At 39.6% G+C, this 21,988-nt stretch overlaps 1 protein-coding gene across 21 annotated transcripts in view; it reads right to left on the bottom strand.

Annotated features, from left to right (window-relative positions):
- The window catches only part of KLF12 (KLF transcription factor 12), a 413,801-nt gene that overhangs the window by 328,654 nt on the left and 63,159 nt on the right, over positions 1-21,988 (bottom strand). For 2 of the 21 annotated variants that reach the window (XM_057308056.1, XM_057308070.1), the window contains exon 1: positions 46-21,988. This exon is cut by the window's right edge and continues 43,759 nt beyond it. The exons of the other annotated variants lie outside the window; for them this stretch is intronic. The gene's annotated coding sequence lies outside the window, so the exon portion shown is untranslated. The remainder of the gene's footprint in view (positions 1-45) is intronic. 21 annotated transcript variants of the gene reach the window in all.

Genomic DNA, 21,988 nt, shown 5'->3' with positions numbered 1-21,988 from the left:
AAATCGTTTTGGGGCGCCTGGGTGGCTCAGTCGTTAAGCGCCTACCTTCGGCTCAGGGCATGATCCCGGAGTCCTGGGATCGAGCCCCACATCAGGCTCCTCCGCTGGAAGCCTGCTTCTCCCTCTCCCACTCCCACTGCTTGTGTTCCCTCTCTCGCTGGCTGTCTCTCTCTCTGTCAAATAAATAAATAAAATCTTTTAAAAAAAATAAAATAATAAAATAAAATCGTTCTAAAAAGTAAAAAATAGGGGTGGCCTGGGTGGCTCAGTTCATTAAGGGTCTGCCTTTGGCTCAGGTCGTGGTCCCAGGGTCCTGGGAAGGAGCTGGATGTCCACATAGACTTTGGGCTCCCTGCTCAGCGGGGAGTCTGTTTCTACCTCTGCCCCTCCCCTGCCTGTGCTCACTCTCACTCTCTCTCCCTCTCAAATAAATAAATTAAATCTTTAAAAAAATAAAAATAAAGATTGACATTGTATCTTCTTCATATAAAACGTGTATGTGCTGTTACTGCTATACAAGTGTTCACTATTATTTTCTGTAATGTAATTATTTATTAATAATTTACTTCAATATTGAGTATGAGGTTATCTACTGGCTAATTCTTAATAGACAGGCTCACACGTGCAATTAGAGCATGAGGACCCAGTCCTGAAAAGGGATCTGACCTGGTAGCATCTCTCCCTGCCAGGCAGTATTCCTTGTTTTTACTGTAACAATGCTATCAAAAGGTCAGGGGGTCCCAAAGATCGCTCAAAAGAAGCAAACCCAGGATAGGATCTCTGTTTTGATTCAGCTACGTTGAACAATATTGGAGTTGGGGTTATATGAATCCTAGTTACAGCCAGAGTTTGAGTTGACTGAAAGACTTAATGGATTGCTGAGTCTTAACATCAATTAAGTAAGACCTGATAAGTATGTCCAAAAGAGTAATAAAATAATTCAGAAGGACCTCATAAATATGTAACATTAAATATTTGCAATGTGTCATTCAATCAAACAGATAAGATCTGTGCTTCACAGGACAGGAACTCATAAAGCATTTAAATGAAGATGAGAAAAGCATTAACTGAGGCACAAATTAAAACTGAGACAGCACAATGACCTCCCCCAGTAGGAAGACTTTCTAGTACATAGAAATCTCAGGAGACAATGCGAAGTAAGAAGAAATAGAGTAAAATATGAACTTGAGAGTCAAGAAAGCAGCAAACACTGGTCAGGATCTTTCTCAAGATTATCTAAATACAAGAAAGAAAAAAAAAGGAAGAAAAGTAAATAAGATTCTACGCATGATAAGTAACGTCTGACTAACTGACGGAAAACCCTTTCCACAAGGTTAAACTGAGATTTCCTTCGTGAAATATTATTTTTTCATTAAGCCTATAAACTTGAAAGATTGGATGAAATAAGGGTCTAGTGCTGCTCAAGCTTTTCTAATTATCCCACTAATGGCCAGAAGGAAAATAAAATTAAGACCCTCGTCTTTTGACAGATTAAACCACTTCAAACATCAAAAATTAATGCACTCAAATGCTTCAAAAGAATAGAATATTTTTAGTGCTGGCTAAAATATGGGTGTGGGGAAGGACAAGGAAAAGACAATTCACAGACGCCTGATCTAGGGCCATTCTGTCTGTGATGGCACAGGAGCAATGAAACTGAGACAACTCCAAAAATCACTCCAACTTCCTTATAAACACATGGCAGTCCTCTCTGGAAACATGAACATTTACCTGTGTGTGTGTGTGTGTGTGTGTGTGTGTACACTCTTGGCTTTCATAATAGTTTCAGTGATTCTTGATATTTTACTAAAATACAGTAAATTCAGATTATACAATTATCTTGGTCCTCAACTAGGACAACTAGCAAAATCTACCAAGCTTGCACTTCTAAACAGTATTGATTGATTGATTAAAGCAAAGAAACAAAAGTAGTATATACTATAAAAGACATGGTGGGTTTAGATTTTTCTTTTTCTTTTTTTTTTTTTTAAGATTTTATTTATGTGACAGAGAGAGACTCAGAGAACACGAGCCGGCGGGGGCGGGGAGGGGGGGGACACGACCGAGGGAGAAGGACAAGCAGACTTCCTGCTGAGCAGGGAGCCTGATGTGGGGCTCGATCCCAGGACCCTGTGGTTATGACCTGAACTGAAGGCAGGCGCTTAACTAACTGAGCCACCCAGGTGCCCCAGGTTTAGATATTTCTCTTGGGAAGAGTTCCTTGAGGAAGGTTTGTATTTCTCTATTCAAGGCAATATTTATGTCTTCAATAAAGACTAAAATTGTAAAAGCTGGGCAATAGATCCAGTTATAATAAATTTGGCAAGTCCTCACAGCAATTGCTGTTTAGGCTGAAAGAAGAGAGTGGGAGAACATTATATCCATTAAACACTGCTTAAGGATTCTATGTTTACAGACAATCTTGTAAGGAATTTTGTGTCTATTCTTATTCAATATACAGTACTTTTTAGCAGATCATATTTCATTTCCATGCCTTTTTGGCAAACTGAAAAAAAAAAAAAGATGTGGTCAATAAATGAGTAACTTCTCAAGTCAGAACATTAATAAAAAACTTCTTATATGGGCAAACCCTTAGATAAATGACTCATCAGAGTGCCAGGAAAATAAACCACCTCACAAAAAGATCAGTGAGCAAGAAACATCTATCAGTTCCCAAACTGCGAAGGAATGAAAGGAAAACTACCCAGAAATAAGGCCTCTTGTTCCACAATCTGACCACAACTATTTCTGACCTCTTCATTCACCAGCAGTGTCATCCAGGATCTCTAATTCTGCATCTGTAAAATGGGATCACTGAATGCCTGCTTTGCAACATGGCACCAGCAACAAGCACACCGAGCGCCCAGATCTTCGTTTTTAAAATCATTCTCAGGGGGCGCCTGGGTGGCACAGCGGTTAAGCGTCTGCCTTCGGTTCAGGACATGATCACGGCGTTATGGGATCGAGCCCCGCATCAGGCTCCTCCACTGGGAGCCTGCTTCTTCCTCTCCCACTCCCCCTGCTTGTGTTCCCTCTCTCACTGGCTGTCTCTCTCTGTCAAATAAATAAATAAAATATTTAAAAAAATAAAATAAAATAAAATAAAATAAAATAAAATAAAATAATTCTCAGATAACAGGAATTAAGGTCACCAGATACAAGGAAATTCGGAAAAATGGTCACAAGCCAAGAGAAGCCAGAGACATGACCACAATATGTAGTATGGGATGCTGGATTGAAAGAAAAGGGACAGTGGGTAAAAACTGAAGAGATTTGAATCAGGTATGGATTTCAGATTAACAAAAATGTATCAATATTGGTTCATTAACTGTAACAACTATACCATACTAATGTAAAGCGCTAGTAATAGGGAGAAGGGGTATGGGGCATGTGAGAATTCTATCTTCACTATTTCTATAAATCTAAAACATAAAAAATAAATAAGTTTATTTTTTTTAAATGCTAACCTCACCTTCTACACAAGGCTAAATTTTTAAATAGTTTATGGAAGGAGAGTTGTTCAATGGACATAAAGTCACGGTTACACAAGATTAGTACATTCTAGAAATCTACATCACAGCGCATACAGTTAACAACATGGGGTACCGTACAACAATATAGTTAGCAATACAATTAAAAAAGTGTTGAAAGGGTAGATCTCATTTTAAGTGTTCTTACCACAAAGGGAGAAAGAAAAGCAGAGGGACACAATCGCTCGGAGGTGACAGATATGTTTATTACAGTGATTAAAAGGTGATGGTATCGTGGGTGGATGCAGATGTTCAAACGCATCAAATTATTATATACAGTTTTTATACATCGCAATAAAGGCGTGAGACAAGTTTATGGAAGTACTTCGTTTGTTCACAGGCTGTAATACCTCTTTTTTAAAATGTATTTAAAAAAAAATAAATCTACTTTCCCATTTGTTTTGCAAAAGCAATAACATACTCCATTTTATTTTGAAGGGCTCCTAGAGATTTGCTTCCCCTGTAAAGAAAGAAACTAGGGTGACACTGGATTGGTCTTTCAGAGAGGTTCACAGAAGAAAAAGAAGTTGCCCATAAGAAATTACAAATTGGAAATGAATCATGTCAGGATGTTCACTTCTTGACTATGGTTGAGATCGTTTGCAGAAATACACTGTAACCAATCTAACAAGGAATGTTTAATAATCACTAACAGAAATGATCTCTATTTAGAAAACAGTATTGTAATTTTTTTACCACAGGTATTTTCATCTGATTATCTTACTACTATATTTCTACACAGGCAAAGAACACACTTATACTCCCTTGCTACACCATTATAGGTATTAATTTTTTTTAAATCTCTTTACTGTCATTGATTCTCCTGTAAGTTATTTAAACATTCTTCACCTTTGGAAAGAACTACTGAAAAACAGAAAAAAAACAAGAAATTAACATATATATTGGTTTGGAAAATCATAGCCATACGAAGCTTAATTGTATATAATGCAACTAGACGTACACTTATCTTCCCAGCATCTTTTCAGAATCAGCTCTTCTCCATCCCAGAAAAATTCCGCTTAGTCCACATGTCTGGGTAAGAATGCCCCCTTCGCTCCAACCCAGGAGTGGGCAGCTGACCCTGGTCTAACTGATCTGAGTACTCTGCCCCTGGTCACCTTGATTGATTTAGGGAATGGGTGACCAAGCTAACTGTTAAGTTATCAGCAAAACTGCTTGTTCTTTTTCTAAGAACATAAAATGTCTATTAAACATCCAGCAGTCGTACTGTTGCCATATTTCAATAATCCTTGAATAAAGCAACCAGAAGCAACAAACCTGAAAAGTGAACAGAGAAACAGAGTACCAATGACACAATTTAAACTGCTGCATAAGGCGGTGCTTCAAAACAGTTTCACCTCTTAGATGAACCCATTCCACAAGCCAATAAATCAGGAATCGGTTTTTGATGAGATAAGTTTGAGTTGGGCTATCAGTTGGGATTGGATACAGCAGCAAGGGTCGGCAAACTTAAAGCACAGTGGCTTAGGCAGGACTGTGGTCTCCGTCCCTAACATTCGGAATGCAAAGTCAGGCACAGTCAACGACTGGAACAGCGGTTCTGCTCCCCTAAGCCTACACAAACCATGCACACGGCAGCTCACAGCACCACCACTCCTAGAGGGTCACTTCATCTCTTTGGTTTACTAGGACAGCTAGACTCCAGCCATCGTATCTACCTACATTCCACACAATGGAAACACAGAAAGGATGAAGAGGTGGAGCAAAGAGAATGCACTAGGTGACTTTAAAGGTAGGCTTGGAGAAGCTTACATCCACTTACATCTCACTGGCTGGAACTCACCTGGCTACCTAGAAAGGCTAGAAAATGTCATCTTTACTTCGGGCAGCCACGCACACACGGAAAAATTCCATTATCATAGAAGGATGAAAGAACGGATATTGCGGGACAATCTGCCACAGATGGGTATCTATAATTTCCAACCAAAACAACTCACACAAATCCTATGGCTACATAATAGGTGTTTTTTCAATGACTGTATTTTTAAAAAGGGAGTCAGAGAACTTTAAGGCATCAAATCACTGCAGTACTTATGTTCTGGAAATCCCACACAGCAACGACTCACAATTAGAGTCCAGCAATATTAACATCTAATTCCACATTTTAGAAAATTAAAATTCTGGGAGTAGAGCTTAATCATGTGGCCCGAAGTTGTTAACATAAAGCTATTAATTCAATGAGGATTAAAATCTACACCCCATAAAGAAATTCTCCAAAGAAAAAGATCAGAAACTCAAGAGAAAAACCTGGTAACACAGACAGATACATGACTGGCAGAAAGGGAAACTCAAATGACCACGAAGAATATGACTTTGGGTAAAGAAAAAAGCAGATGGATCATGCGCACTGACTTTCGCTCTCTTCCCAATTCAAATAAAACAAGAGGGAATAGATTTTTCTTTAGGCGTAGAATGTGAGATGAGTCAATAACAGGAAAAAAAAAATTGGAAAGGCAAAAAGCAGATGGAAGAAAGGTAAATGATTTAGCAGACCCTAGAAAGCTGAATAAAACTAAGCCAATTGTGAGGAAAACCGAGAAGCAATATGACTTACCCAAAAAAAACCTTCCAGAATCTGGGAAGCTGTCAGCTCCATATGACTCTAGAAATGGGGGTAAGATTTAGCTAAAACAAGGGAGACTGGTTGACAATCTCTCTAAGAATTTGTTTGATCTCCAGATAAACTACCTTAGTGAACACAGATGTCTACCCTTCCCAATCCTGGAAGACCAGCAGTTTATTCCCAGTATAGAGTAAAACCTGGGGCCTCTCCTGAGAGATCAGGGACACTGTGTCGATGAAGGAATCACAGAGAGAACAGAGTGAAACAGGGACCAGTGTGTTAAGAAGCCCAGTTTTTTTTTGTATTCAGGGTGCAAACCACATCCCTGGCTGAAACCTGTCGGCAGAAGTCTGGAAGGTCTTTCTACAGAGAACCTAATTAGCCCTAGAATCATGTCTTAAGATATTTCCTGCCCTAAGAGTTTCAAAAAATAGTAACCCAGCCAGTAACTCTGCTGAGATGCTCACAGACCAGCTCTGAACATCCAGGAATATTCTGAGTGCTCCAACCAGAGATTACAGAGATTATTAATGCATTCAAAACAACAAGAAGAGGGTGTCATTTTAAAAGGATTACTGTAAGAAAAACAACAACAACAAAAAGGTTTTAGAAATTAAAAATACGATAGTAAAAAAAGTGAGATGGGGCGCCTGGGTGGCTCAGCTGGTTAAGTATCTGGGGGCACTGTTGGTTTGGGCTCAGGTCATGATCCCAGGGTTCTGGAATGGGGCTCCGCGTCAGGCTCTGTGCTTGGCACCGAGTCTGCTTTTCCCTCTTCCTCTGCTCCTCCCCCTACTCTCTTTCACTCTCTCTAAAAGAAATACTTTTTTTAAAAGTGAGATAATAAAACAATAGGAAGACTATGAAGACAATCTTTCAGAAAGTAGAACAAAAGACAGAAAACAGGAGCAAAATAATAAAAACACTGGCATTTCATGACATCGGAATATGGGAGTTAAAAGGAAAACAGAAAACAGAGATGAGCACAGCATCAACCAGAGACCCCCTCCCCACTCCCCACTTTCATTCCCCTACGTCAAGAACCAAATAGATGATGAAAATAAATTTTGAGATGGTTCTCTTTGGAGGAAGCAGTACCCTAGATCCTCTGCTATGTCCCTATCTGGCTGCCTGCTATCTGAACTCAGTAAACAAATGAACTTGGATAACAAGAGATTTCTGTATTTGAAAAGAAAAAAAATCTCTAAAACAAGTATTTTCGTTTTATCATTTATAAAATGATAGGGCCAGCTGAGTACCCAGCAATACTGGACGAAAAGAGACCACATAAAGGCACGTCACTGGGAAATTCAGAACGTTTGGAACAAGAACACTTGTTCATGTATTACAAGATTTCAGAGACAGAAAACTCAAGAGTCAGGGGAGAAAATGTCATTAACAGAAGTACTGGGAATCATAATGACATCCAAACAGAAGGTAGCGTGGAGAAATGCCTTTGAAATCCCAAAGGAAAATTATTTTCGATCCTGAATTCTAGACCCAACTATACTATCTATGAAGTATAAAGGTGAAGATACTCTTAACATGCTAGATGTCAAACACTTACCTCTCCTACAACCTGGCTCCTCAGAAAGGAGGATATGCATTGGAAAGAAGGGAGTAAACAAAGGAGGAGGAAGGGGGACAGAAGGAGACAGAGGGCACAAGGAGGGGAAAGGATAACAGCGCGACCCCAGAACGAGAGCTGTGCACAAGACAGAGCGCGGCTAAAGGCCCCAGGAAGGACCCAACATTCTCATGACTTGGAATAAACACAGAAAAGAACGAGACAAGTCGGGGATTTAAGCAGGAATGAGCATGTTCAAAACTCAACGAACAATTGGGGCGCCTGGGTGGCACAGCGGTTAAGCGTCTGCCTTCGGCTCAGGGCGTGATCCCGGCGTTCTGGGATCGAGCCCCACATCAGGCTCCTCCGCTATGAGCCTGCTTCTTCCTCTCCCACTCCCCCTGCTTGTGTTCCCTCTCTCACTGGCTGTCTCTACCTCTGTCAAATAAATAAATAAAATCTTAAAAAAAAAAAAAACTCAACAAACAAACAACCAAAAAAAATCAGACAATAAAATTTACAGGAAAGGAAAAGTAATCGTCATACACAGCACAACTGCGAGCAGCACCTCCACAGGTATAATTAGATAAACCTTTAATATTGATTTAATCAATGTTGAAACAACTACGTTGGAGAGACAGAGAAGCTGTGTGTTTAGTGGGGCGCATGGAGAGGAAAAGAGCTAAATCCTCATACCGCACATGGGCAAGTCCACAGATACGGGTGAACACTAAAGGAAATAAAAAGAAAGAAATAGCAACATGTACAAATCATTTAGAGATACGATGTTTAAAAAGCAAAAGAACCTGAAAAACAGTTGAGAAAAGTTTCTGTCAGAGGATGGGAAAAACAGAGGGGAGAAAACAAGCAAAGAACTGCTGCCTTTTCTTCACAAGCTCTGTTGGCCAATTTGACTGTTTAAACTATGTGCATACGAAATTGTGATGAACACCAAAACTAAAAGACAAAATGAAGAGGATTGCTGAAAGAAGCAGGAGCCATTCCATGCGCAGTAATGCACAGTGAGGAGACCTAATATGTATCAGGGGCCATGGGGAGCTGCGGGGGTCAAGACCAAAAATACACTCTGAAACCCACCACAGTGTGTGTGTGGGGGCGGGGTGCAATTTACACAAGAAGAGTTTATACCGAAGAGGATGTGAACCCATTAGAGATTTTGAGCAGGACCCACGTGACAATTTTAAGAGGATGAATCCAGCAAGCAGGGGAAGTTGGGGGGTGAGAGGCAGAGACTCCAGTCAGAATGGTATTTCATCAGTTCAAGTAAGACTTAATAAGGGTCTGAATTTCCACGACAGCAAGGGATATTACAGCGAGGCAGAGAGAGTGAGGGAGAGGTTAAAACTCACCAGAAATCAAGTAAATACACATCAAAATAACAAGATATTGCTTTACACCGATCAGGATGATGACAATTAAAAAGGAGAGTAACACCAAGTTCGGGCAGTGGTTTGGTGAAAGGGAAAACTTTACAGACAGCTGGTGGGTATTTAAACCAGCACAGCAATTTGCAAAAAATAAAAATAAAAATACGGCAGGGATTAGTGACATGAAGTATGTTTATGTCCTGTATGATCCAGGCATCGCCACTCTTCTTAAGGACACATTTTTGGAAATATTAAGGCAACATTGTAGTATTGGGACTTAACGGTGTTCAAGATTTCCACTACAGAATGGAAAAATAAATTGTGGTTGGTGAATGTTACAGAATACTACACAGAAGTGAGGGGTAATAGCAACATAGATAGAACCTCAAGGGCAGTAGTGAGGGAAAACAGTAAGAAAAAGAGGTGAGTTGTACAGCATAGAACCACTTATAAAAACTAAGCACACATACTTACGAACACCACAGATGACTCTGCAAGGTCTCCTACATATCAAGGGACATATTTCAGGGACCTGGGGAAGTGTGCTTGGCTGGTGGTGAGAAGCAGGGCAGAAAATGGAAAGAGGAGTGGAAGTGGGGACTGAAGAAAAAGCCAAGAGAAATGAGCAAAACAGGAAAGGAGCCTTCAGGTACCAGGAAAGCAGGTAGAGCATGGACTGAGGAGTGAGATGGACTCAACCGTCATCAGAAAATCAAAAGCACCGTCACCACTCACACCAAACCGACCCCCAAAGAAAGACAGACAGACAGACAGAATTGGGATCAAGTAGAGAGAAGCAGAAGTAAGGCCAAATAAAAAGAAAAGATAATTTGGAATAAGAAGATAAGGATTCCAGGTCCGGCTCCCAAATCTTCTAAGTGTATGACCCAAAATGAATTACTTTACCTTTCTATGCTTCCATTTCCTTATGTGTTAAAAAAGGAAGATGCTATAACTTCTCAGAGTAACTACGAGGATTAAACTAGATCAGAAACATGGTACTCACCGTGTTAAGTCCATCTAGGATACAGTGCCACACATAGGCATTCTCATGGTTAGCCCACCTGCCGCCCATTGGGTAATTCTGAGAATTATATTTTTTGAATCAACTATTCCAAGTTGGGTTTTTTTGTTTTTTGTTTTTTAGCTTTGCTACTAGCCCCACTCTTGAAGGGACTATTAATAAAAATAAGTTTTTTGACCCTCCGTGGAAAGGAAAGAACAACGAGTCCATCTATCAAAGCTGAGAATCCAATTACCAGCCAAGGAAGCAGGTTATCCACCCTGCCTAAAACCATGCTCCACCATCTTGACCAGATCATATCATACACTATTCAGAGGAAGAATTCTTCCCCAAAGCAAGTTTCCATTCCAGTTTTCAAAGTTTTAAAGTGAATGCCACTTGGACATCACAGCCATGAGTAATGAATGAGGCAGAATCAAATGTGCCACCTCTAGATAAAGTCACCCGCCTGGTGTCTGCCCTTTTCTTCCATCACCACGGCTGAGATAAAAGTTGTAGTGCAACTGGCTTTCCCTCCCTTGCGTGTACTCTTATTTTCTGCCTCATAAACTACCAAACATACTCCATTTCCTGGCTCTAGGCCCTTGCTCATCATCTCTGCCCATCAATAGTCTTGCTTTCCCTCTTAAACCTCCAGAGTCTTCCCTGGCTGCCTTGTACCCAACATCCACCCCAGCCATACCAGCAATCATTAAGAAAGCACATGTAGATTAACTTAAACCTGAACAGGAAAAAGCCTTTGTATCTATCAGAAAACTCTATTATCCAGTTTTTGGGGTTTTTTTGGCCATATGTTTACAATGGGCATGTTCAGATACCTGCTAGAATAAACTGAAATACCTAAAATAATTAAGGACGAAGTATCAAAGTACACTTCCTATATAAGCTAAAAATATTTATAGAGAAAAAAAATGTTCATTGGCCATTTGTGGTGAAAAACTGACTGTATCTACACATACTTCATTTACATTTGGTACATATTCCTTGTAATAGATGCAGCTCTCAACTTTCCATGAAACTCTAAGAATCATGGATGACAAGAAATACCACCTACCGCTATCAGTACTGCTACCTACTATTGCTAATAATAATATAATAATAGACAAGGACCACTGTGTGTCAGGCATAAAACTCTTCCCACGTTTTAATTCATTTAATGCTCTCAACAATCCTACAAAGTAGGGCTACATTCCCTATGTCACAGATAAGACAACTAAAGCACAGAGAAGGTCAAGTCACAAGCTGAGCAAGCAGCGGAACAGGAGGCAAAGCCAAGCAGCCAGAGGCTGGTGCTGTTCACCATTCAACACACCGCCTCCACTGGCTTCGGGAACAGCCGGAACAATGTTTCATGAGAGGTGGAGGTTACACACCCGGGTATTGGACCTTGCACACAACAGATGCTCGATAAGTAAAAACGAATGGTTGTAAAGCTTAAAATTATCACATAAATCTCTTTGGATGAAAACATATTAAAGATATTGCTTAGAGTTGTATCAGTCCATTGCTGAGAGGGAAAAGGACGTGGAGGAAAAAGAGAAAACCTTTTGGCCTGTCTGCTTTTTGGTCAGGATGAAGGGTAAAATGGGACCTAGAAACTCATATTCATTGAGAAACTAGAGATAAATTCACTTTGTGGGACTAATGGGTATAGAATGTTGCTATGAACATTTAATAGTTATAAAAAAAAGTAATTTGAGTCATGATTTTTTTTTATAAAATCCCAATCCCAGTAAATTTTTCCATGTATTCCATCATATAAAATATGATTAAGGTATGCTGCCTTTGAAACTGCTCCCGTATTATCTTCAAGAGGTATTTCAGATTACTCACAGCATCAAAATTCTTAGACCAACATGGGTTAAAAAAACAAAATCTACAAAGCTGACCCCTACCTCCAAAAATTAAAAACCACCAGGCTAGTCAAAACAGCTAGGACAATTCATAAAGAGGATTCAAAGCAACTAATTCAGTGTGATCACTGAAACTTCTAGATGCTTTGGCCCAAAATCATTTACACGTAACACAAAATATTTCTTAAAACACTAAGAGCACTATCATCAGGAGCTGGACTCTTCCACTGGCCACTAAAGTCCCACGAAGAGTCACACTCACTGACGTCTGCATCAGCTCCTTTGCAGTGGGTGGAGCCCAAGACCTGCCCCTGACAGGGAGGCTGGCAAGGAAGGGCAGGAAAGGGATAGTTGGTTTTAAGATGACACAACACAAGGGAACACTGAAATTAGCAAGCTCAAGTGACTCATTTTACTAAGGAGAAAACAACCCATGACTTACCCAGGACCACATAGCTAATGAGAGACAGCTTCAAGATCTGAGCCGCAGTATCCCTGCCACGGCCATTCTCCCAGCTGTGTGGCCTCCCTGTTCACGTAATTTTTTGATGTTGTGGACATATTAGTGTGCCTTTATATTTTACTGACTGCATTAAAAGCAGGGGCTTTCATCCACTGGATAGAGTACTTCCCATTCTTGATAGAATTGCTTTTTTCCCCATTTCTCAAAAACAAAAGGAATAGGTCTGTGATCTTATTAAGAAAAACGACTCATAAGCTTAAACATTTTCAATGCACATCCATCCTAATTAAAAATTAGTGAGCAAAGATTTGACGTTAAAGAAAATTAAAAGCCCGTTATAATATTATACTTTGTATTTACACATAGCGTTTATGCGAAAGCATCCTGACATCCCTATGAAACAAGTGGGGAATAATTATAATAATTAACATCTTATGGACAGGAAAGTTAGGACAAAGAGAAGTTAAATTTCTTGCTTAAGAGCATCTAGCAGAATGAGCAACAGTGAATAAGACATCTCAAGTCCCAGAAACCAGCCACTGACAACATTACTAAATAATTAAAAAGCAACAGAAAGATCATGTTAAGAAAAACTACCAAAGGCAAGTTAACTTGAAGTTTTAAGTCAAATTCTGCCCTTTACTTTCCCACCAAAATGCTTTGCGGTCTTAACAACAACAAAGTCGGAAATTTAGACATCAGTTTCTCAAATCCAGTCCCTTCACTTAAATGTCTTTAAAAAGCAAAACCCTGACTGCTAAGCAATTTATTAAAAGTAAAAAACAACAACAAAGCAACAACAACAACAACAATGCCTTGTGCTGCTGGACTCCAATAACAAATCAATGCAAGGCATTTCCTTTGCCATCAAAGTATCTGAGGATACTTGCAACTTGTATTTTCTTGGTTCTCTACATGATGCAACAGAAAGCGGCAAGGCTGCCCGATCGGTCTGGTTCCTCCATCACTGTGAACATAGGATGCTCGTCCCCAGAGTGTGGGAACAAATTGTGGGCATAATCAACACCCTTTAACCTGCTCCCCCTGGTTGATCTAACAAAGTCCTTCTGCCTTTGGGCTGGTCTTAACGTCTCCACAGGCAGGGCTCACCGAGCCTCAGCACATGAAACAGTCAAGATGTGTCCACAGAATATTTTTCATTTAACAGAGGAGGGTATGGATAAGCAATGGTGACAGTTGGAAGAAAAACAACAGCATCAATTTACCCTAAACACAGTTGTTCGAGGCAGTAGGCGGCCAGTAAAACAACAGCTATAAAGCACTGAGCCCAGGGCCAGGATAAATGGCTGCATGCATAAGGCCCAGGAACAAGTTCCAGGTGCAGCTGGCAGAGCAGCCATGGATAACGACAGACAAAACAACCCCACAAGCAACAGTGGATTGTACAGATGGGCAAGAAAGGCAGAGGAAACAGGAACCATCACGTGAGCGGTGCCAACCACCTTCAAAGGCTATCCTCCACTCCGTTCAGTGAAGACAGGTGGGCTTGGGATCACAGACAGAGACACATACAACACCCGCCTGAAGAGGGCAAAGGAAAAGGAGTCAAGGGGTCCCCACCCAGAGAGGACGTTTTATAGCACTGAAGAGCTGTGGGAGGTGCAGGGGAGGACGGAAGGGAGAGTGGAGAGAGAAGAAAAGAACGAAGACCACACTGTGATCGGAAGTGAAAACCAAGGACCATAATGAGCATACACATCAGTGCATCAGTTATGCAACATACATGTAACCCACATTTCACTGACTGTCACTTCTTTCCGAAGCATCTGTTAGGGTTTTTTTTTTTTTCCCTGTATGTTTGTTGGTAGTGTTTTTTAAGGCCTGCTTTTATTGCTCACTTGTCATTCTACTTACAGTAAAGATTAATAACACTGCATATGGTGTGTGATGAATAAGAAATCCAACTTATATGGCACTAGGTGTAAAATTATGCAGTATATCCCTTTGAGTATATAAGAATCCTATTTTAACATGAAGAGTTTCCTACACAGAGAGAAGTGAAACTTATTCAAGTATTTGCCATGCTTTGGTCTACAAATAGGATCAGAAAAGTAATCTGTGAAAATGAAAACTGTGCTACCCAACTATTTTGTCAAACTAAAAAATGTTCTTTCAAAGTTGCAGTTAAACTCCAACTCATCAAAAATCTACCCAACCAAAAAGCCAAGATGACCGTAATTTGTTTTGGCTTTAATTCTACATGTAAAGAAGAGTGGAAAAATATTTAGAAGCCATGTCTGCCTTCTCTGGGAAGGAAGGGGAGTGAAATTCAACTCTGTGTAACAAAAGTCTGCATTCTTCCCCCTCCATTGTGGGGCCTAGTAAAGAAGGGGGAAATAGAAGAGTTAGAAAATATTGTCTTTACACAAGCAAAAGGAGGTCCAGAACTGGTCTGGTCACCAGGGCCAGAGAAAAGTTGTAGTGCTCTGCATAGTTTAAGAGCTCAGAATTATTTTTGCAAGTTACTGGGAGCCATTCATGAGAGTAAGAAAGAGAGTTCCAGACCATGATGGGCTGCCAGGCACAAGCTGTTGAATCCTGACGAGGGAATTTTAAAACACATGGGCTAGGATCCAATTTCAAGCTTTTTTGTTCCTGAACTTCTAACTTTTCTACTTGCCTTATCTTCATAAAGCAAAAGCCAACTCCACGTGGTCTTTTAATTAAAAAAAAAAAAAAAAAAAAAAGCTAGGGCTAGGGGCTGTGTGCATGTGTAGGTGGGTACAAAGTACAATGGGGACAGCCCATTGGAGATGGTGAGACAGAAGCAGAACTGAGGGGTCAGCTGTCCACAACCTCCACCCCATCCCCACAGGCCAGGAGAAAACTCTGATCTCCCCCCATTACCTTTGAAAAGGGGCTCATGTCACTGGACTCCCAGGGAGTAGTTACAGCAGGTTTTATACCAAAAAGGGAGATTTAAAGCAGTCAAAAGGGTGGCTACTATGAGGTCTTTTAAAACCAGAACACTCAGCATAAGTTGAATTATCTATCAATGAAGAAGGTAATTTTCAAGACATGTCCATGAGTAGCCTCCGTCTTTTAAACAAGAGAAGCAAATTACTTTTCCTGTCAGCTAGTCATGAACACACAGGAGAGACTAGTTAAATCACTGGCCACAAACTGCAACTTAATTCAACACCTTTAAAAGAAAACATACTATTGGTATAAAATTCAAAAGTTATTAGTGATGGCAACTTCTTAAAAGTTATTTTTTGCTATCCATCAGAGAAGTCAGGAAAAATAAAAGAGAGGAAGGGTAACATGCAAAGGGAAAAGAGAAAGATGAAGGGTAAAAAGGAAGGAAGCCAAGTATGTACGATGAGGGGGAAGGAAGAGATGAGGGGAGATACGGAGACACAGAGAGGAAGAAAATTAAAAAATGAAATAAAAAGTGTTTAAATTAACTCTAGGTAATTTTTGATAAGTTTCTTGGAGCCTAGTTTCCTCATCTGTAAAACAGATACAAAGAATGTATCTCATAATTTTATCATTTAAATAATACACACAAAATTAACATCTAAAAATACATGAAAGTATGTGCATACCCATACACAGCCCAGAGTAAGATGTAAAAGAAGGAAACAGGAAATCTGAACATACAAAATGACCATGAATGAAACCTGCTACTATGACCCTGGAGTTGTTAGTCCTATTACCTACTCTCTTGGAAATGTTCATTGATTCCTAGTCACAGGTTTTAACGTCTTGAACTTCATTCCTCAAAGAGCATGTATTTCAGCCCACCAGAAGGAAAACAATTTTCCAGTATACAGGGGTGAGGGCAGTGGGCCAAATCTAGACCTTGGTCCCTTGTGTAGCTGACACAAATGAAAATGAATCTTTCAAATGAGGGCCTTGAAGGATACCGTACAACAAAGTAAGAGTATTAGTCATCATAACAACAGTCTACATTTATTTTGCTCTTTCTACAATCCAGGCATCACGCTAAGGCATTCAAGATCTATTCTTTCAAAACATCATAATAATCCTTTTAGATAGGTTCTATTATTAAGTTCCTCTCACAAATGAGGAAAATAAGGTCCAAATACATTAAGTTACTTGCCCAGGGTCCCACAAGCGATAATGGATGAGTTAGATTTCAACCCCAGCCTTTAAAAACCAGAGCAAATTTCATGAATCCTCAAGTACCTTCTAAGTATCAGAGAAAGAATAAATTATGTCCCAGAAAGCTTTAGCATAATCACACTGCAGTTCTTCTTCATTTCCCCCCCAAAACGGCAAGTCTATTATTGGACATACAGTAACTCTCAACTAGGTTCATTCATCTAATTTTCCATGATATTTCCTAGAGAAATCTAGAGACTTCCTAGATTTCAGGTAAGAAAGACACTGTTTGGTCTCAGTTTCTTCATCTGTAATTGAAAAAGTTCCAAACGATGCCCCAAATTTGATCAAATAGAAAATTACTCTGCAATCCCTCTCCCATCTTCCTGGTAATCCCAAGGCAATTCTGATCTTTTTCCTGCTGAAACAGGATGGAAATCTCTGAATAAGTGTCTTTTGGAATAGTCTGAAGGAAGCACTCACCTAATAAAGGTTACGTTACTTTGAATTCATACTGCAGAAATCAAGGCCATGCACTCTTTCATACCCTGACTTTATAGGAGCGCTCTGTTAAACTTTTAACTGTTAGTGATAAAAAGGCACAACCCTGACGTTTCTTAACTAAAAGTTTTAAGAAGCACACAGGAGCTCTGTACGTCTTAGTAATACGGAAACAGCTATGCCAAATACTTTGGCTTTTTTTATTTTTTTATTTTTTTTAACTAGAGCTTGCTATTCAGAATGAAAGCACCCGCAGAATCTTCCTCCGCTGTCTGCGACTGTGGTTACCCTACTTCTAATAAACAAGGCAGCTTCCTGTCTCTGGCTTCCCATTGCTCAATAGGGGTCGAATCATGGCAGCTTTCACAGTCATGACCCCTGAGTGCACTCATGCTAACGTGTCTGCTTTGATTCACTCCCTATTGTAGGAAGCTACTTATCAGAGAATACCTTACTTCTGGGATTTAAAATACGTGCATCAATGAAGCTGGAAAAGAGTTAATTTCTTACACTCAAACGCAGTATCTCATTATCTCTAAATTTACCTCCATTTGGTTGATGTATCTGGACTTTTTCTAAGTCTCTAAAGGGATGAGGCTCTGTGTACACTTTTGGATGGTTTCGGAAGTGGTTAAAACAGCGTCCGGTAGACGATTCTCTAATCAAATACTCACTTAGGGTTTTCTGAAGGATCTTTAGTAACTGAGTCCACAGGCCAGACTTCATATTAAAATGTATTATTTCAGGTTAAAAAAATTTTTTTTCACAAGTGATAGATCTTTTTCTTAAGGGTTTAAAAATTCGACTTAACAGAATATTCTCCCACTTTTGGGCCTGTTCTGAAGTAATTTACTGTCCAGCGTGGTATTCAGTTTGTTTTCAATATACTGATAAATTATATACATGCCCACTTCCTTTATTTTGCTCCTGATCTCCTACAGGATTGTGTCAGCAAAAGGGCAGGCTTTGCATTTACGACCTTTCTGAGTAAAAGAAAAAAGGAAAAGAAACCATCCTGCACTATAAACAAAAGAGTTCCTCTCCAGCTCTCCACCATCCCCATTCCCCTCACCCATGGCAGCCCACTCCTGCTGGATAGTCTCGGCATCTTGATATTGAGAAACTGCCTCAGCTAGCCTGTAAAAAACGAAAAATCCTCTTCACCCTCCTTCTACCTGGGCCATTTCACAAGCCCTCATGCTTCCTAGAGATGTCAGAGTCCCAGCCTGTGTGAAATGGTGATGCTGTCAGTCAGCAGGAAAATTCTCTGCTTCTGAAAACCTCTCTCTCAGAGCTTCCTCTGTAAGGCACCTCCAGCTGCCTCGGAGCACCGTGTCAGTGTATTAAAATAGCTCTGGACTGATGACTTCACTAGTTCTCACAAACAGGCCAGTTGGCAGAACTCTCATGCAGTCTGCTTCTGAGGGGAGGACATTTTTTTCTTTCCCCACCATCCCTAATATGAATATTCAGTTTCATTTTGACTCTAGAGGAAGCCTCCTTGTAAGGTTAAATTCAGCACAAACCTCATGCAAAAATTTCAAAACCCTGCAAAGAGGCCTGAACTTAAAGAGCTAACCTATAGCCATAATCAAGCATCCAGAATCTATATTAGCGTTTTTTATGCTAAACTTCAAGGACATCAAAACTGCCAGGTATACCCACCTTATATAACATTTTCTTATTTCATTCATTTTAGGGCCAAATGTCTTCCTGAAGAATACTTGTGATAACTGATAATCAAAATTTTTGAAGTCCCATTTTTTAACGTTTACTCCTTTTCCACAAGAAGGCTGGCATAAGGTACTGAAGTAAAAGTTAATTACCACTACACCTAATGATTAATGCTTAAATGGTTTTTGAAAATTTTTAAAAAAATGTGTAAGGCATTCACGCAATGGAAAAGGCATTCTGTACTGGAATACCAAATCTTCTTATAATGTTTATAATTTTCCCTTATAGAATTTTTCACTTCCTTTTATAGATACCACATGCTAGGAAGAGAATATTCTATGCAAAAAATAGGACCTTCTGATGTGCTGGCATCATAACTCAGTGCTACGTCCACACTGCACTTTGATTCCAAAAGAGAGCATTTAGATTAACTGCTTCAGTGCCCAATGGACACAAGATTTATGCCTGGAGAAAAAGCTCCCATATGATTGTATGGACATAGAGCTAATGAAATAATTTGGTTCACTGGTTTAAGATGGTTCCTCTAAAAGGGGTGCAATCACTGTTCCCAAAAGAGAGAAAAGCACTAATATTCTATTCCCACCACCTCTCAATTCCTCTGTGTCTGTCACAAACAGCATCTCAATGACACTGCCTTCTTGCAAACAGGATGGTGGGAAATCACCTTCCTCCATCAGCCCCAACCAAAACCTCACAAAGGAATCTTCAGAGAACACATGGGCACATATATGAGAATGAATTTTTAAAATGTAATTTACAATGATTTGTTCATTCCATTAATATTCACTGAATATCTAGCATATGGCAAGTACTATCTATTGCCAACAAAGATGAACGAACACTGCCTTCGAGGATTTCACTCACTCGGTCATTTTTAGTGAGGTATTATATACCACATGGCCTGAACAAGATGAGACACAGATTGCTGCCATTTCTTCCTGATGTTAATCCAATGATTTAGAAAAATTGATTTTGATAGTGTAGCCAAGGAAGTATTTGATTCCCTTAATTATAAAAACCAGGGCCATTTTGGGCATAGTTCAGAGAAGTAACCATGAAATTAGAGTTATTATGTCTCTCTCCTGCAGAGGCTGATAAACAAAGATACAATGGAGATTCTGAATGCTGAAAGGTCAACTATAAATGTCATTACAGATATAATGATTCACACAGTGATGGAATGGGCTAGGTAGTTTGTGACCATCAAATTTCAAAACCATAAAAGATCTTCAAGCTAGTAAAGATCTCACTTTTTACTAAAGATGCCTAGAAAGATTGTGTGATTTGCGAAAAGTCACATAGAAACTGTTGTTCTGGAATCAACATAAATTTTAAATTTATTCTGTGTTTTTCCAATTACACTACTATGAGTCTGATATTCTCTCTCACACATACACACAGACACATACACACACACACACATACATTATACTACCATGTGTCCAAATCATACACAAAAATACATATGCACACATACACACCTGCCTCTGATTCGTACACATACACTACAGTATTCTATGTCTGATTCACACACAGTGTATTACAGTGTTGGGTTCGTACACACCCATACTCACATATATACTGCACTACTCCCTCACACACACACGTACATATACATTATACTATTTTGTGTTTGATTCAAATGCATACATGCACCCATATATACGCAGATATACGCCATGCTGTTTGATTCATATACACAATTACACATGCAGCATTCTGTTTTGCATCATCTGCATAAATATACATACACACGCACTTTACACTACTGTGTATCTGATTTATATGCACATTCTCACATATTGGTATATATACATACACACTAAAATGTGTAATAGCAGATCATGTTCATATTCAAAATATGTTTTTTCAAAGCGAGAAATTCAAATGTGAAAGATACTCGTGTGACTATTTCGAAGTTATTATAAACTGTATTATGTAGCAATTTATCCAGACTCTCATTTACCTCTATCAGTTCTCTAAGGACTATACAGGAAATGACACATATCTAGGTATATATGATGACGTGGAAATCTAGTGAGCCCTCAGGTACCCATTTGCATGACAACTTCGGCTTCTTGGCTTAAGGATGAAGATTTCAGTATTGTTTGTGTTATACTGCTTTCCATATTATGGGGCAAGGGGGTAGATATGCACAGCCACCAGAGATGAAGAACAGTATTATGAGTCCTAGCTTCAGCACAATTTCCAGTTCCTGAGCCCATAAAGCAGTGTAGGAGTGATGCGGAGAAAGTGCCTGAACCACATGGCTTAGGACCACAGCTAAAGAGTGTGACCTAAAGGAACATTGACCTGAGGGCTGACATCACAGAGAGTTCTGAAATGATCCCTCTAGATATACAAAATTAGGGTTCTTACTGGAGTTAGAATTGGCAATAGTGAGGCCCTCTCAGAAGGTTTATGAAGAGAACATGAGCAAACAAGAGACTGAAATGGAGGGGACTCCTCATGGTAACTAGCTGATGGAATGATTCATCAGCACACATAAAATGGCCCTGAATACCTATGGATAAGGTCTTCAAAATGGTCTTCAAAGTACCCATGGTTTATTTTCTTAGAGCTGCATGTTTCCTTTTTGGAATAATGCCCCATTTTTAAGAGTTGACTAGTGACCTTAGTACAGATTAAAATGAAGGAGACCATGGTAACCAGGTGATGAAATCATTCATCAGTAGACCATGGTAACCAGGTGATGAAATCATTCATCAGTACATAGAAGATGGCCTTGAGGACCCGACCCTTAGAGGAGAGTTTAAAGGGGGCTGGAAGTCCTGCAAGATGCAGGTCGGTGCATAAACAAAGAATGTGGGCCGGTGGACCCAGGATGATGCTGAGTAGAGGAGACTATGAAGAGAAAATGGAGATGCCTATGGGGGTTTCAGACTCTACTGTTATTCTCAGAAAGTCCACTGAAGCAGATGGTGAATATTTTGAACACTTGCTTTCTTAAGCTACTTGCTCTAATAGTCTAGTATGCTTTTTTTTAATCCATAAATAATTTCCCTTTATTATGAAACATAGCCATTACCGACTCATATACACATTATGTTGAAAGAGCCGGTATAGATGAACTATGAGATACTGCTTTTACGATCATTATAGATAACAGTCTCGCAGTTTTAATTAATATAGTGAAATAAAAAAAAAAAACACTCTAAGAAAACGGTAATGCAATCTGAGTATATACCTCTGGGTGTCAGGCAGGAGAGTTTCACCTAACACTGAAAAAAATCAAAACCAGATGCTCATTGGAAAAAAGTCCTGCCAAACCAG

The sequence above is a fragment of the Ursus arctos genome, unplaced genomic scaffold (assembly GCF_023065955.2).
Source record: "Ursus arctos isolate Adak ecotype North America unplaced genomic scaffold, UrsArc2.0 scaffold_10, whole genome shotgun sequence".
NCBI lineage: Eukaryota > Metazoa > Chordata > Mammalia > Carnivora > Ursidae > Ursus > Ursus arctos.
Note: the sequence above shows the minus strand (reverse complement) of the source record. Positions and strands in the feature narration are given on the sequence as shown.